Consider the following 13,690-nt stretch of genomic DNA (forward strand, 5'->3'; position numbering starts at 1 on the left):
GCGACAGTGCAATTCAAACGTTTGCCTTTTAAGGCACTGAAAATGTCAGCAAGGTCCATTCTTACACAGATTTCCTCAATGCGCCCTAATTAGACTGCAGCAAGATCGCTTATTTTAAAGGCAAAAAGGAAACCGATTTCAAATTAAAGTGCGAGCTACACCTGGGCCTATCATAACTCTACTCCCTCTCCAAGTGAGTTTGCCACGAGCTCCTGGAGGAGCCTGCTTGCCAGCCTCCTACCCACAGATTATGGGCCCTGCAGGGAAACCTGTAAAAGCCTACCAAACTTAACCGACTGTTAGCACTGATTTCATGGATTTGTTTTGGGCATAGGACCATGTGCACGCTTGGTCAAAATTATGACTTCCAGGAAATTCCTGAACCCCTGAACTGATATGTGTGATCTTTGGATATGTTGGTCACCCAGATCAGGGCTATTAGGGGATGTAACATTTGTGGGGTTTTATGTATTTTTAGGGAACATTTTGCTTGTTGCGGGAAAAGATTAACTTTCCCTGACCGGGAATCGAACCCGGGCCGCGGCGGTGAGAGCGCCTAATCCTAACCACTAGACGACAGGGAACTGCGAGCTGCTAGAAACTGTGAGAAAACGAGTTTGTGGTATCCAGAAGCTCAAGGTTTCCACGCGAAAGTGCAATTCAAACGTTTGCCTTTTAAGGCACTGAAAATGTCAGCAAGGTCCATTCTTACACAGATTTCCTCAATGCGCCCTAATTAGACTGCAGCAAGATCGCTTATTTTAAAGGCAAAAAGGAAACCGATTTCAAATTAAAGTGCGAGCTACACCTGACAGCTTCAATCAACCATTATTTAACCATCTCGTTATCTCCATTTCCTGGGCGTATCATAGCTCTCCTCCCTCTCCAAGTGAGTTTGCCACGAGCTCCTGGAGGAGCCTGCTTGCCAGCCTCCTACCCACAGATTATGGGCCCTGCAGGGAAACCTGTAAAAGCCTACCAAACGTGACCGACTGTTAGCACTGATTTCATGGAACTGTTTTGGGCATAGGACCATGTGCACGCTTTGTCAAAATTATGACTTCCAGGAAATTCCTGAACCCCTGAACTGATATGTGTGATCTTTGGATATGTTGGTCACCCAGATCAGGGCTATTAGGGGATGTAACATTTGTGGGGTTTTATGTATTTTTAGGGCACATTTTGCTTGTTGCGGGAAAAGATTAACTTTCCCTGACCGGGAATCGAACCCGGGCCGCGGCGGTGAGAGCGCCAAATCCTAACCACTAGACTACCAGGTAACTGTGAGCTGCTAGAAACTGTGAGAAAACGAGTTTGTGGTATCCAGAAGCTCAAGGTTTCCACACGACAGTGCAATTCAAACGTTTGCCTTTTAAGGCACTGAAAATGTCAGCAAGGTCCATTCTTACACAGATTTCCTCAATGCGCCCTAATTATACTGCAGCAAGATCGCTTATTTTAAAGGCAAAAAGGAAACCGATTTCAAATTAAAGTGCGAGCTACACCTGGGCCTATCATAACTCTCCTCCCTCTCCAAGTGAGTTTTCCACGAGCTCCTGGAGGAGCCTGCTTGCCATCCTCCTACCCACAGATTATGGGCCCTGCTGGGAAACCTGTAAAAGACTACCAAACGTGACCGACTGTTAGCACTGATTTCATGGAACTGTTTTGGGCATAGGACCATGTGCACGCTTGGTCAAAATTATGACTTCCAGGAAATTCCTGAACCCCTGAACTGATATGTGTGATCTTTGGATATGTTGGTCACCCAGATCAGGGCTATTAGGGGATGTAACATTTGTGGGGTTTTATGTATTTTTAGGGAACATTTTGCTTGTTGCGGGAAAAGATTAACTTTCCCTGACCGGGAATCGAACCCGGGCCGCGGCGGTGAGAGCGCCGAATCCTAACCACTAGACTACCAGGGAACTGTGAGCTGCTAGAAACTGTGAGAAAACGAGTTTGTGGTATCCAGAAGCTCAAGGTTTCCACGCGACAGTGCAATTCAAACGTTTGCCTTTTAACCCCTTAAGGACCAAACTGGAATAAATGGGCATCATGACATGTCACACATGTCATGTGTCCTTAAGGGGTTAAGGCACTGAAAATGTCAGCAAGGTCCATTCTTACACAGATTTCCTCAATGCGCCCTAATTAGACTGCAGCAAGATCGCTTATTTTAAAGGCAAAAAGGAAACCGATTTCAAATTAAAGTGCGAGCTACTCCTGACAGCTTCAATCAACCATTATTTAACCATCTCGTTATCTCCATTTCCTGGGCGTATCATAGCTCTCCTCCCTCTCCAAGTGAGTTTGCCACAATTCCTGGAGGAGCCTGCTTGCCAGCCTCCTACCCACAGATTATGGGCCCTGCAGGGAAACCTGTAAAAGCCTACCAAACGTGACCGACTGTTAGCACTGATTTCATGGAACTGTTTTGGGCATAGGACCATGTGCACGCTTGGTCAAAATTATGACTTCCAGGAAATTCCTGAACCCCTGAACTGATATGTGTGATCTTTGGATATGTTGATCACCCAGATCAGGGCTATTAGGGGATGTAACATTTGTGGGGTTTTATGTATTTTTAGGGCACATTTTGCTTGTTGCGGGAAAAGATTAATTTTCCCTGACCAGGAATCGAACTTCGGGCCGCGGCGGTGAGAGCGCCGAATCCTAACCACTAGACCACCAGGGAACTGTGAGCTGCTAGAAACTGTGAGAAAACGAGTTTGTGGTATCCAGAAGCTCAAGGTTTCCACGCGACAGTGCAATTCAAACGTTTGCCTTTTAAGGCACTGAAAATGTCAGCAAGGTCCATTCTTTCACAGATTTCCTCAATGCGCCCTAATTAGACTGCAGCAAGATCGCTTATTTTAAAGGCAAAAAGGAAACCGATTTCAAATTAAAGTGCAAGCTACACCTGACAGCTTCAATCAACCATTATTTAACCATCTCGTTATCTCCATTTCCTGGGCGTATCATAGCTCTCCTCCCTCTCCAAGTGAGTTTGCTACGAGCTCCTGGAGCATGTGCTCGTAGCTTGCCAGCCACATGTTGCTTGTTGCGGGAAAAGATTAACTTTCCCTGACCGGGAATCGAACCTGGGCCGCAGCGGTGAGAGCGCCGAATCCTAACCACTAGACCACCAGGGAACTGTGAGCTGCTATAAACTGTGAGAAAACGAGTTTGTGGTATCCAGAAGCTCAAGGTTTCCACGCGACAGTGCAATTCAAACGTTTGCCTTTTAAGGCACTGAAAATGTCAGCAAGGTCCATTCTTACACAGATTTCCTCAATGCGCCCAAATTAGACTGCAGCAAGATCGCTCTCATCCCTCTCCAAGTGAGTTTGCTACGAGCTCCTGGAGGAGCCTGCTTGCCAGCCTCCTACCCATAGATTATGGGCCCTGCAGGGAAACCTGTAAAAGCCTACCAAACTTGACCGACTGTTAGCACTGATTTCATGGAACTGTTTTGGGCATAGGACCATGTGCACGCTTGGTCAAAATTATGACTTCCAGGAAATTCCTGAACCCCTGAACTGATATGTGTGATCTTTGGATATGTTGGTCACCCAGATCAGGGCTATTAGGGGATTTAACTATTTGTGGGGATTTATGTATTTTTAGGGCACATTTTGCTTGTTGCGGGAAAAAGTAATTTTCCCTGACCGGGAATCGAACTCGGCCCGCGGCGGTGAGAGCACCGAATCCTAAACACTAGACTACCAGGGAACTGTGAGCTGCTAGAAACTGTGAGAAAACAAGTTTGTGGTATCCAGAAGCTCAAGGTTTCCACGCGACAGTGCAATTCAAACGTTTGCCTTTTAACCCCTTAAGGACCAAACTTCTGGAATAAATGGGCATCATGACATGTCACACATGTCATGTGTCCTTAAGGGGTTAAGGCACTGAAAATGTCAGCAAGGTCCATTCTTACACAGATTTCCTCAATGCGCCCTAATTAGACTGCAGCAAGATCGCTTATTTTAAAGGCAAAAAGGAAACCGATTTCAAATTAAAGTGCGAGCTACACCTGACAGCTTCAATCAACCATTATTTAACCATCTCGTTATCTCCATTTCCTGGGCGTATCATAGCTCTCCTCCCTCTCCAAGTGAGTTTGCCACAAGCTCCTGGAGGAGCCTGCTTGCCAGCCTCCTACCCACAGATTATGGGCCCTGCAGGGAAACCTGTAAAAGCCTACCAAACTTGACCGACTGTTAGCACTGATTTCATGGAACTGTTTTGGGCATAGGACCATGTGCACGCTTGGTCAAAATTATGACTTCCAGGAAATTCCTGAACCCCTGAACTGATATGTGTGATCTTTGGATATGTTGGTCACCCAGATCAGGGCTATTAGGGGATGTAACATTTGTTGGGTTTAATGTATTTTTAGGGAACATTTTGCTTTTTGCGGGAAAAGATTAACTTTCCCTGACCAGGAATCGAACCCGGGCCGCGGCTAGAGCGCCGAATCCTAACCACTAGACTACCAGGGAACTGTGAGCTGCTAGAAACTGTGAGAAAACGAGTTTGTGGTATCCAGAAGCTCAAGGTTTCCACACGACAGTGCAATTCAAACGTTTGCCTTTTAAGGCACTGAAAATGTCAGCAAGGTCCATTCTTACACAGATTTCCTCAATGCGCCCTAATTATACTGCAGCAAGATCACTTATTTTAAAGGCAAAAAGGAAACCGATTTCAAATTAAAGTGCGAGCTACACCTGACAGCTTCAATCAACCATTATTTAACCATCTCGTTATCTCCATTTCCTGGGCGTATCATAGCTCTCCTCCCTCTCCAAGTGAGTTTGCCACGAGCTCCTGGAGGAGCCTGCTTGCCAGCCTCCTACCCACAGATTATGGGCCCTGCAGGGAAACCTGTAAAAGCCTACCAAACTTGACCGACTGTTAGCACTGATTTCATGGAACTGTTTTGGGCATAGGACCATGTGCACGCTTGGTCAAAATTATGACTTCCAGGAAATTCCTGAACCCCTGAACTGATATGTGTGATCTTTGGATATGTTGGTCACCCAGATCAGGGCTATTAGGGGATGTAACATTTGTTGGGTTTAATGTATTTTTAGGGAACATTTTGCTTTTTGCGGGAAAAGATTAACTTTCCCTGACCGGGAATCGAACCCGGGCCGCGGCGGTGAGAGCGCCGAATCCTAACCACTAGACTACCAGGGAACTGTGAGCTGCTAGAAACTGTGAGAAAACGAGTTTGTGGTATCCAGAAGCTCAAGGTTTCCACACGACAGTGCAATTCAAACGTTTGCCTTTTAAGGCACTGAAAATGTCAGCAAGGTCCATTCTTACACAGATTTCCTCAATGCGCCCTAATTATACTGCAGCAAGATCGCTTATTTTAAAGGCAAAAAGGAAACCGATTTCAAATTAAAGTGCGAGCTACACCTGACAGCTTCAATCAACCATTATTTAACCATCTAATTATCTCCATTTCCTGGGCGTATCATAGCTCTCCTCCCTCTCCAAGTGAGTTTGCCACGAGCTCCTGGAGGAGCCTGCTTGCCAGCCTCCTACCCACAGATTATGGGCCCTGCAGGGAAACCTGTAAAAGCCTACCAAACTTGACCGACTGTTAGCACTGATTTCATGGAACTGTTTTGGGCATAGGACCATGTGCACGCTTGGTCAAAATTATGACTTCCAGGAAATTCCTGAACCCCTGAACTGATATGTGTGATCTTTGGATATGTTGGTCACCCAGATCAGGGCTATTAGGGGATGTAACATTTGTTGGGTTTAATGTATTTTTAGGGAACATTTTGCTTTTTGCGGGAAAAGATTAACTTTCCCTGACCGGGAATCGAACCCGGGCCGCGGCGGTGAGAGCGCCGAATCCTAACCACTAGACTACCAGGGAACTGTGAGCTGCTAGAAACTGTGAGAAAACGAGTTTGTGGTATCCAGAAGCTCAAGGTTTCCACACGACAGTGCAATTCAAACGTTTGCCTTTTAAGGCACTGAAAATGTCAGCAAGGTCCATTCTTACACAAATTTCCTCAATGCGCCCTAATTATACTGCAGCAAGATCACTTATTTTAAAGGCAAAAAGGAAACCGATTTCAAATTAAAGTGCGAGCTACACCTGACAGCTTCAATCAACCATTATTTAACCATCTCGTTATCTCCATTTCCTGGGCGTATCATAGCTCTCCTCCCTCTCCAAGTGAGTTTGCCACGAGCTCCTGGAGGAGCCTGCTTGCCAGCCTCCTACCCACAGATTATGGGCCCTGCAGGGAAACCTGTAAAAGCCTACCAAACTTGACCGACTGTTAGCACTGATTTCATGGAACTGTTTTGGGCATAGGACCATGTGCACGCTTGGTCAAAATTATGACTTCCAGGAAATTCCTGAACCCCTGAACTGATATGTGTGATCTTTGGATATGTTGGTCACCCAGATCAGGGCTATTAGGGGATGTAACATTTGTTGGGTTTAATGTATTTTAGGGAACATTTTGCTTGTTGCGTCAAAAGGTTAATTTTGACGCAATTTTCCCTGACCGGGAATCGAACCCGGGCCGCGGCGGTGAGAGCGCCGAATCCTAACCAGTAGACTACCAGGGAACTGTGAGCTGCTAGAAACTGTGAGAAAACAAGTTTGTGGTATCCATAAGCTCAAGGTTTCCACGCGACAGTGCAATTCAAACGTTTGCCTTTTAACCCCTTAAGGACCAAACTTCTGGAATAAATGGGCATCATGACATGTCACACTTGTCATGTGTCCTTAAGGGGTTAAGGCACTGAAAATGTCAGCAAGGTCCATTCTTACACAGATTTCCTCAATGCGCCCTAATTAGACTGCAGCAAGATAACTTATTTTAAAGGCAAAAAGGAAACCGATTTCAAATTAAAGTGCGAGCTACACCTGACAGCTTCAATCAACCATTATTTAACCATCTCGTTATCTCCATTTCCTGGGCGTATCATAGCTCTCCTCCCTCTCCAAGTGAGTTTGCCACGAGCTCCTGGAGGAGCCTGCTTGCCAGCCTCCTACCCACAGATTATGGGCCCTGCAGGGAAACCTGTAAAAGCCTACCAAACGTGACCGACTGTTAGCACTGATTTCATGGAAATGTTTTGGGCATAGGATCATGTGCATGCTTGGTCAAAATTATGACTTCCAGGAAATTCCTGAACCGATATGTGTGATCTTTGGATATGTTGGTCACCCAGATCAGGGCTATTAGGGGATGTAACATTTGTGGGGTTTTATGTATTTTTAGGGCACATTTTGCTTGTTGCGGGAAAAGATTAACTTTCCCTGACCGGGAATCGAACCCGGGCCGCGGCAGTGAGAGCGCCGAATCCTAACCACTAGACCACCAGGGAACTGTGAGCTGCTATAAACTGTGAGAAAACGAGTTTGTGGTATCCAGAAGCTCAAGGTTTCCACGCGACAGTGCAATTCAAACGTTTGCCTTTTAAGGCACTGAAAATGTCAGCAAGGTCCATTCTTACACCGATTTCCTCAATGCGCCCTAATTAGACAATTAGCAAGATCGCTTATTTTAAAGGCAAAAAGGAAACCGATTTAAAATTAAAGTGCGAGCTACACCTGGGCCTATCATAACTCTCCTCCCTCTCCAAGTGAGTTTGCCACGAGCTCCTGGAGGAGCCTGCTTGCCAGCCTCCTACCCACAGATTATGGGCCCTGCAGGGAAACCTGTAAAAGCCTACCAAACTTGACCGACTGTTAGCACTGATTTCATGGAACTGTTTTGGGCATAGGACCATGTGCCAGAAGTTTGGTCCTTAAGGGGTTAAAAGGCAAACGTTTGAATTGCACTGTCGCGTGGAAACCTTGAGCTTCTGGATACCACAAACTTGTTTTCTCACAGTTTCTAGCAGCTCACAATTCGCTGGTAGTCTAGTGGTTAGGATTCGGCGCTCTCACCGCTGCGGCCCGGGTTCGATTCCCGGTCAGGGAAAATTATTTTTTCCCGCAACAAGCAAAATGTGCCCTAAAAATACATAAATCACCACAAATAGTTAAATCCCCTAATAGCCCTGATCTGGGTGACCAACATATCCAAAGATCACACATATCAGTTCAGAGGTTCAGGAATTTCCTGGAAGTCATAATTTTGACCAAGCGTGCACATGGTCCTATGCCCAAAACAAAAAGGAAACCGATTTCAAATTAAAGTGCGAGCTACACCTGACAGCTTCAATCAACCATTATTTAACCATCTCGTTATCTCCATTTCCTGGGCGTATCATAGCTCTCCTCCCTCTCCACGTGAGTTTGCCACAAGCTCCTGGAGGAGCCTGCTTGCCAGCCTCCTACCCACAGATTATGGGCCCTGCAGGGAAACCTGTAAAAGTCTACCAAACTTGACCGACTGTTAGCACTGATTTCATGGAACTGTTTTGGGCATAGGACCATGTGCACGCTTGGTCAAAATTATGACTTCCAGGAAATTCCTGAACCCCTGAACTGATATGTGTGATCTTTGGATATGTTGGTCACCCAGATCAGGGCTATTAGGGGATTTAACTATTTGTGGGGATTTATGTATTTTTAGGGCACATTTTGCTTGTTGCGTCAAAAGGTTAATTTTCCCTGACCGGGAATCGAACCCGGGCCGCGGCGGTGAGAGCGCCGAATCCTAACCACTAGACTACCAGGGAACTGTGAGCTGCTAGAAACTGTGAGAAAACAAGTTTGTGGTATCCAGAAGCTCAAGGTTTCCACGCGACAGTGCAATTCAAACGTTTGCCTTTTAACCCCTTAAGGACCAAACTTCTGGAATAAATGGGCATCATGACATGTCACACATGTCATGTGTCCTTAAGGGGTTAAGGCACTGAAAATGTCAGCAAGGTCCATTCTTACACAGATTTCCTCAATGCGCCCTAATTAGACTGCAGCAAGATAACTTATTTTAAAGGCAAAAAGGAAACCGATTTCAAATTAAAGTCCGAGCTACACCTGACAGCTTCAATCAACCATTATTTAACCATCTCGTTATCTCCATTTCCTGGGCGTATCATAGCTCTCCTCCCTCTCCAAGTGAGTTTGCCACGAGCTCCTGGAGGAGCCTGCTTGCCAGCCTCCTACCCACAGATTATGGGCCCTGCAGGGAAACCTGTAAAAGCCTACCAAACGTGACCGACTGTTAGCACTGATTTCATGGAAATGTTTTGGGCATAGGATCATGTGCATGCTTGGTCAAAATTATGACTTCCAGGAAATTCCTGAACCCCTGAACTGATATGTGTGATCTTTGGATATGTTGGTCACCCAGATCAGGGCTATTAGGGGATGTAACATTTGTGGGGTTTTATGTATTTTTAGGGCACATTTTGCTTGTTGCGGGAAAAGATTAACTTTCCCTGACCGGGAATCGAACCCGGGCCGCGGCGGTGAGAGCGCCTAATCCTAACCACTAGACGACAGGGAACTGTGAGCTGCTAGAAACTGTGAGAAAACGAGTTTGTGGTATCCAGAAGCTCAAGGTTTCCACGCGAAAGTGCAATTCAAACGTTTGCCTTTTAAGGCACTGAAAATGTCAGCAAGGTCCATTCTTACACAGATTTCCTCAATGCGCCCTAATTAGACTGCAGCAAGATCGCTTATTTTAAAGGCAAAAAGGAAACCGATTTCAAATTAAAGTGCGAGCTACACCTGACAGCTTCAATCAACCATTATTTAACCATCTCGTTATCTCCATTTCCTGGGCGTATCATAGCTCTCCTCCCTCTCCAAGTGAGTTTGCCACGAGCTCCTGGAGGAGCCTGCTTGCCAGCCTCCTACCCACAGATTATGGGCCCTGCAGGGAAACCTGTAAAAGCCTACCAAACATGACCGACTGTTAGCACTGATTTCATGGAACTGTTTTGGGCATAGGACCATGTGCACGCTTGGTCAAAATGATGACTTCCAGGAAATTCCTGAACCCCTGAACTGATATGTGTGATCTTTGGATATGTTGGTCACCCAGATCAGGGCTATTAGGGGATGTAACATTTGTGGGGTTTTATGTATTTTTAGGGAACATTTCGCTTGTTGCGGGAAAAGATTAACTTTCCCTGACCGGGAATCGAACCCGGGCCGCGGCGGTGAGAGCGCCGAATCCTAACCACTAGACCACCAGGGAACTGTGAGCTGCTAGAAACTGTGAGAAAACGAGTTTGTGGTATCCAGAAGCTCAAGGTTTCCACGCGACAGTGCAATTCAAACGTTTGCCTTTTAACCCCTTAAGGACCAAACTTCTGGAATAAATGGGCATCATGACATGTCACACATTTTAAAGGCAAAAAGGAAACCGATTTCAAATTAAAGTGCGAGCTACACCTGAAAGCTTCAATCAACCATTATTTAACCATCTCGTTATCTCCATTTCCTGGGCGTATCATAGCTCTCCTCCCTCTCCAAGTGAGTTTGCCACGAGCTCCTGGAGGAGCCTGCTTGACAGCCTCCTACCCACAGATTATGGGCCCTGCAGGGAAACCTGTAAAAGCCTACCAAACTTGACCGACTGTTAGCACTGATTTCATGGAACTGTTTTGGGCATAGGACCATGTGCACGCTTGGTCAAAATTATGACTTCCAGGAAATTCCTGAACCCCTGAGCTGATATGTGTGATCTTTGGATATGTTGGTCTCCCAGATCAGGGCTATTAGGGGATGTAACATTTGTGGGGTTTCATGTATTTTTAGGGCACATTTTGCTTGTTGCGGGAAAAGATTAACTTTCCCTGACCGGGAATCGAACCCGGGCTGCGGCAGTGAGAGCACCGAATCCTAACCACTAGACCACCAGGGAACTGTGAGCTGCTAGAAACTGTGAGAAAACGAGTTTGTGGTATCCAGAAGCTCAAGGTTTCCACGCGACAGTGCAATTCAAACGTTTGCCTTTTAAGGCACTGAAAATGTCAGCAAGGTCCATTCTTACACAGATTTCCTCAATGCGCCCTAATTAGACTGCAGCAAGATCGCTTATTTTAAAGGCAAAAAGGAAACCGATTTAAAATTAAAGTGCGAGCTACACCTGGGCCTATCATAACTCTCCTCCCTCTCCAAGTGAGTTTGCCACGAGCTCCTGGAGGAGCCTGCTTGCCAGCCTCCTACCCACAGATTATGGGCCCTGCAGGGAAACCTGTAAAAGCCTACCAAACTTAACCGACTGTTAGCACTGATTTCATGGAACTGTTTTGGGCATAGGACCATGTGCACGCTTGGTCAAAATTATGACTTCCAGGAAATTCCTGAACCCCTGAACTGATATGTGTGATCTTTGGATATGTTGGTCACCCAGATCAGGGCTATTAGGGGATGTAACATTTGTGGGGTTTTATGTATTTTTAGGGAACATTTTGCTTGTTGCGGGAAAAGATTAACTTTCCCTGACCGGGAATCGAACCCGGGCCGCGGCGGTGAGAGCGCCTAATCCTAACCACTAGACGACAGGGAACTGTGAGCTGCTAGAAACTGTGAGAAAACGAGTTTGTGGTATCCAGAAGCTCAAGGTTTCCACGCGAAAGTGCAATTCAAACGTTTGCCTTTTAAGGCACTGAAAATGTCAGCAAGGTCCATTCTTACACAGATTTCCTCAATGCGCCCTAATTATACTGCAGCAAGATCGCTTATTTTAAAGGCAAAAAGGAAACCGATTTCAAATTAAAGTGCGAGCTACACCTGGGCCTATCATAACTCTCCTCCCTCTCCAAGTGAGTTTTCCACGAGCTCCTGGAGGAGCCTGCTTGCCATCCTCCTACCCACAGATTATGGGCCCTGCTGGGAAACCTGTAAAAGACTACCAAACGTGACCGACTGTTAGCACTGATTTCATGGAACTGTTTTGGGCATAGGACCATGTGCACGCTTGGTCAAAATTATGACTTCCAGGAAATTCCTGAACCCCTGAACTGATATGTGTGATCTTTGGATATGTTGGTCACCCAGATCAGGGCTATTAGGGGATGTAACATTTGTGGGGTTTTATGTATTTTTAGGGAACATTTTGCTTGTTGCGGGAAAAGATTAACTTTCCCTGACCGGGAATCGAACCCAGGCCGCGGCGGTGAGAGCGCCGAATGCTAACCACTAGACTACCAGGGAACTGTGAGCTGCTAGAAACTGTGAGAAAACGAGTTTGTGGTATCCAGAAGCTCAAGGTTTCCACGCGACAGTGCAATTCAAACGTTTGCCTTTTAACCCCTTAAGGACCAAACTGGAATAAATGGGCATCATGACATGTCACACATGTCATGTGTCCTTAAGGGGTTAAGGCACTGAAAATGTCAGCAAGGTCCATTCTTACACAGATTTCCTCAATGCGCCCTAATTAGACTGCAGCAAGATCGCTTATTTTAAAGGCAAAAAGGAAACCGATTTAAAATTAAAGTGCGAGCTACTCCTGACAGCTTCAATCAACCATTATTTAACCATCTCGTTATCTCCATTTCCTGGGCGTATCATAGCTCTCCTCCCTCTCCAAATGAGTTTGCCACAAGCTCCTGGAGGAGCCTGCTTGCCAGCCTCCTACCCACAGATTATGGGCCCTGCAGGGAAACCTGTAAAAGCCTACCAAACGTGACCGACTGTTAGCACTGATTTCATGGAACTGTTTTGGGCATAGGACCATGTGCACGCTTGGTCAAAATTATGACTTCCAGGAAATTCCTGAACCCCTGAACTGATATGTGTGATCTTTGGATATGTTGATCACCCAGATCAGGGCTATTAGGGGATGTAACATTTGTGGGGTTTTATGTATTTTTAGGGCACATTTTGCTTGTTGCGGGAAAAGATTAATTTTCCCTGACCAGGAATCGAACCCGGGCCGCGGCGGTGAGAGCGCCGAATCCTAACCACTAGACCACCAGGGAACTGTGAGCTGCTAGAAACTGTGAGAAAACGAGTTTGTGGTATCCAGAAGCTCAAGGTTTCCACGCGACAGTGCAATTCAAACGTTTGCCTTTTAAGGCACTGAAAATGTCAGCAAGGTCCATTCTTTCACAGATTTCCTCAATGCGCCCTAATTAGACTGCAGCAAGATCGCTTATTTTAAAGGCAAAAAGGAAACCGATTTCAAATTAAAGTGCGAGCTACACCTGGGCCTATCATAACTCTCCTCCCTCTCCAAGTGAGTTTTCCACGAGCTCCTGGAGGAGCCTGCTTGCCATCCTCCTACACACAGATTATGGGCCCTGCTGGGAAACCTGTAAAAGACTACCAAACGTGACCGACTGTTAGCACTGATTTCATGGAACTGTTTTGGGCATAGGACCATGTGCACGCTTGGTCAAAATTATGACTTCCAGGAAATTCCTGAACCCCTGAACTGATATGTGTGATTTTTGGATATGTTGATCACCCAGATCAGGGCTATTAGGGGATGTAACATTTGTTGGATTTTTATGTATTTTTAGGGAACATTTTGCTTGTTGCGGGAAAAGATTAACTTTCCCTGACCGGGAATCGAACCCTGGCCGCGGCGGTGAGAGTGCCGAATCCTAACCACTAGACGACCAGGGAACTGTGAGCTGCTAGAAACTGTAAGAAAACGAGTTTGTGGTATCCAGAAGCTCAAGGTTTCCACGCGACAGTGCAATTCAAACGTTTGCCTTTTAACCCCTTAAGGACCAAACTTCTGGAATAAATGGGCATCATGACATGTCACACATGTCATGTGTCCTTAAG

The 13,690-nt window shown here is 46.0% G+C and overlaps 6 non-coding genes across 6 annotated transcripts; all 6 read right to left on the reverse strand.

The window, feature by feature from the left end:
* Positions 1 to 1,856: 1,856 nt before the first annotated feature.
* Positions 1,857 to 1,928, reverse strand: TRNAE-CUC (transfer RNA glutamic acid (anticodon CUC)). Its single transcript has one exon. It is a non-coding gene; the product is annotated as a tRNA-Glu (tRNA).
* Positions 1,929 to 5,130: 3,202 nt separating this feature from the next.
* TRNAE-CUC (transfer RNA glutamic acid (anticodon CUC)) lies at positions 5,131 to 5,202 on the reverse strand. The gene has a single exon. It is a non-coding gene; the product is annotated as a tRNA-Glu (tRNA).
* A 625-nt stretch (positions 5,203 to 5,827) lies between these two features.
* On the reverse strand, positions 5,828 to 5,899 carry TRNAE-CUC (transfer RNA glutamic acid (anticodon CUC)). Its single transcript has one exon. It is a non-coding gene; the product is annotated as a tRNA-Glu (tRNA).
* A 1,400-nt stretch (positions 5,900 to 7,299) lies between these two features.
* Positions 7,300 to 7,371, reverse strand: TRNAE-CUC (transfer RNA glutamic acid (anticodon CUC)). Its single transcript has one exon. It is a non-coding gene; the product is annotated as a tRNA-Glu (tRNA).
* Positions 7,372 to 8,601: 1,230 nt separating this feature from the next.
* TRNAE-CUC (transfer RNA glutamic acid (anticodon CUC)) lies at positions 8,602 to 8,673 on the reverse strand. Its single transcript has one exon. It is a non-coding gene; the product is annotated as a tRNA-Glu (tRNA).
* Positions 8,674 to 10,070: 1,397 nt separating this feature from the next.
* TRNAE-CUC (transfer RNA glutamic acid (anticodon CUC)) lies at positions 10,071 to 10,142 on the reverse strand. The gene has a single exon. It is a non-coding gene; the product is annotated as a tRNA-Glu (tRNA).
* Between the last annotated feature and the right edge of the window lie 3,548 nt (positions 10,143 to 13,690).

Source organism: Pelobates fuscus, chromosome 3, assembly GCF_036172605.1.
Source record: "Pelobates fuscus isolate aPelFus1 chromosome 3, aPelFus1.pri, whole genome shotgun sequence".
In the NCBI taxonomy this organism is placed as follows: domain Eukaryota; kingdom Metazoa; phylum Chordata; class Amphibia; order Anura; family Pelobatidae; genus Pelobates; species Pelobates fuscus.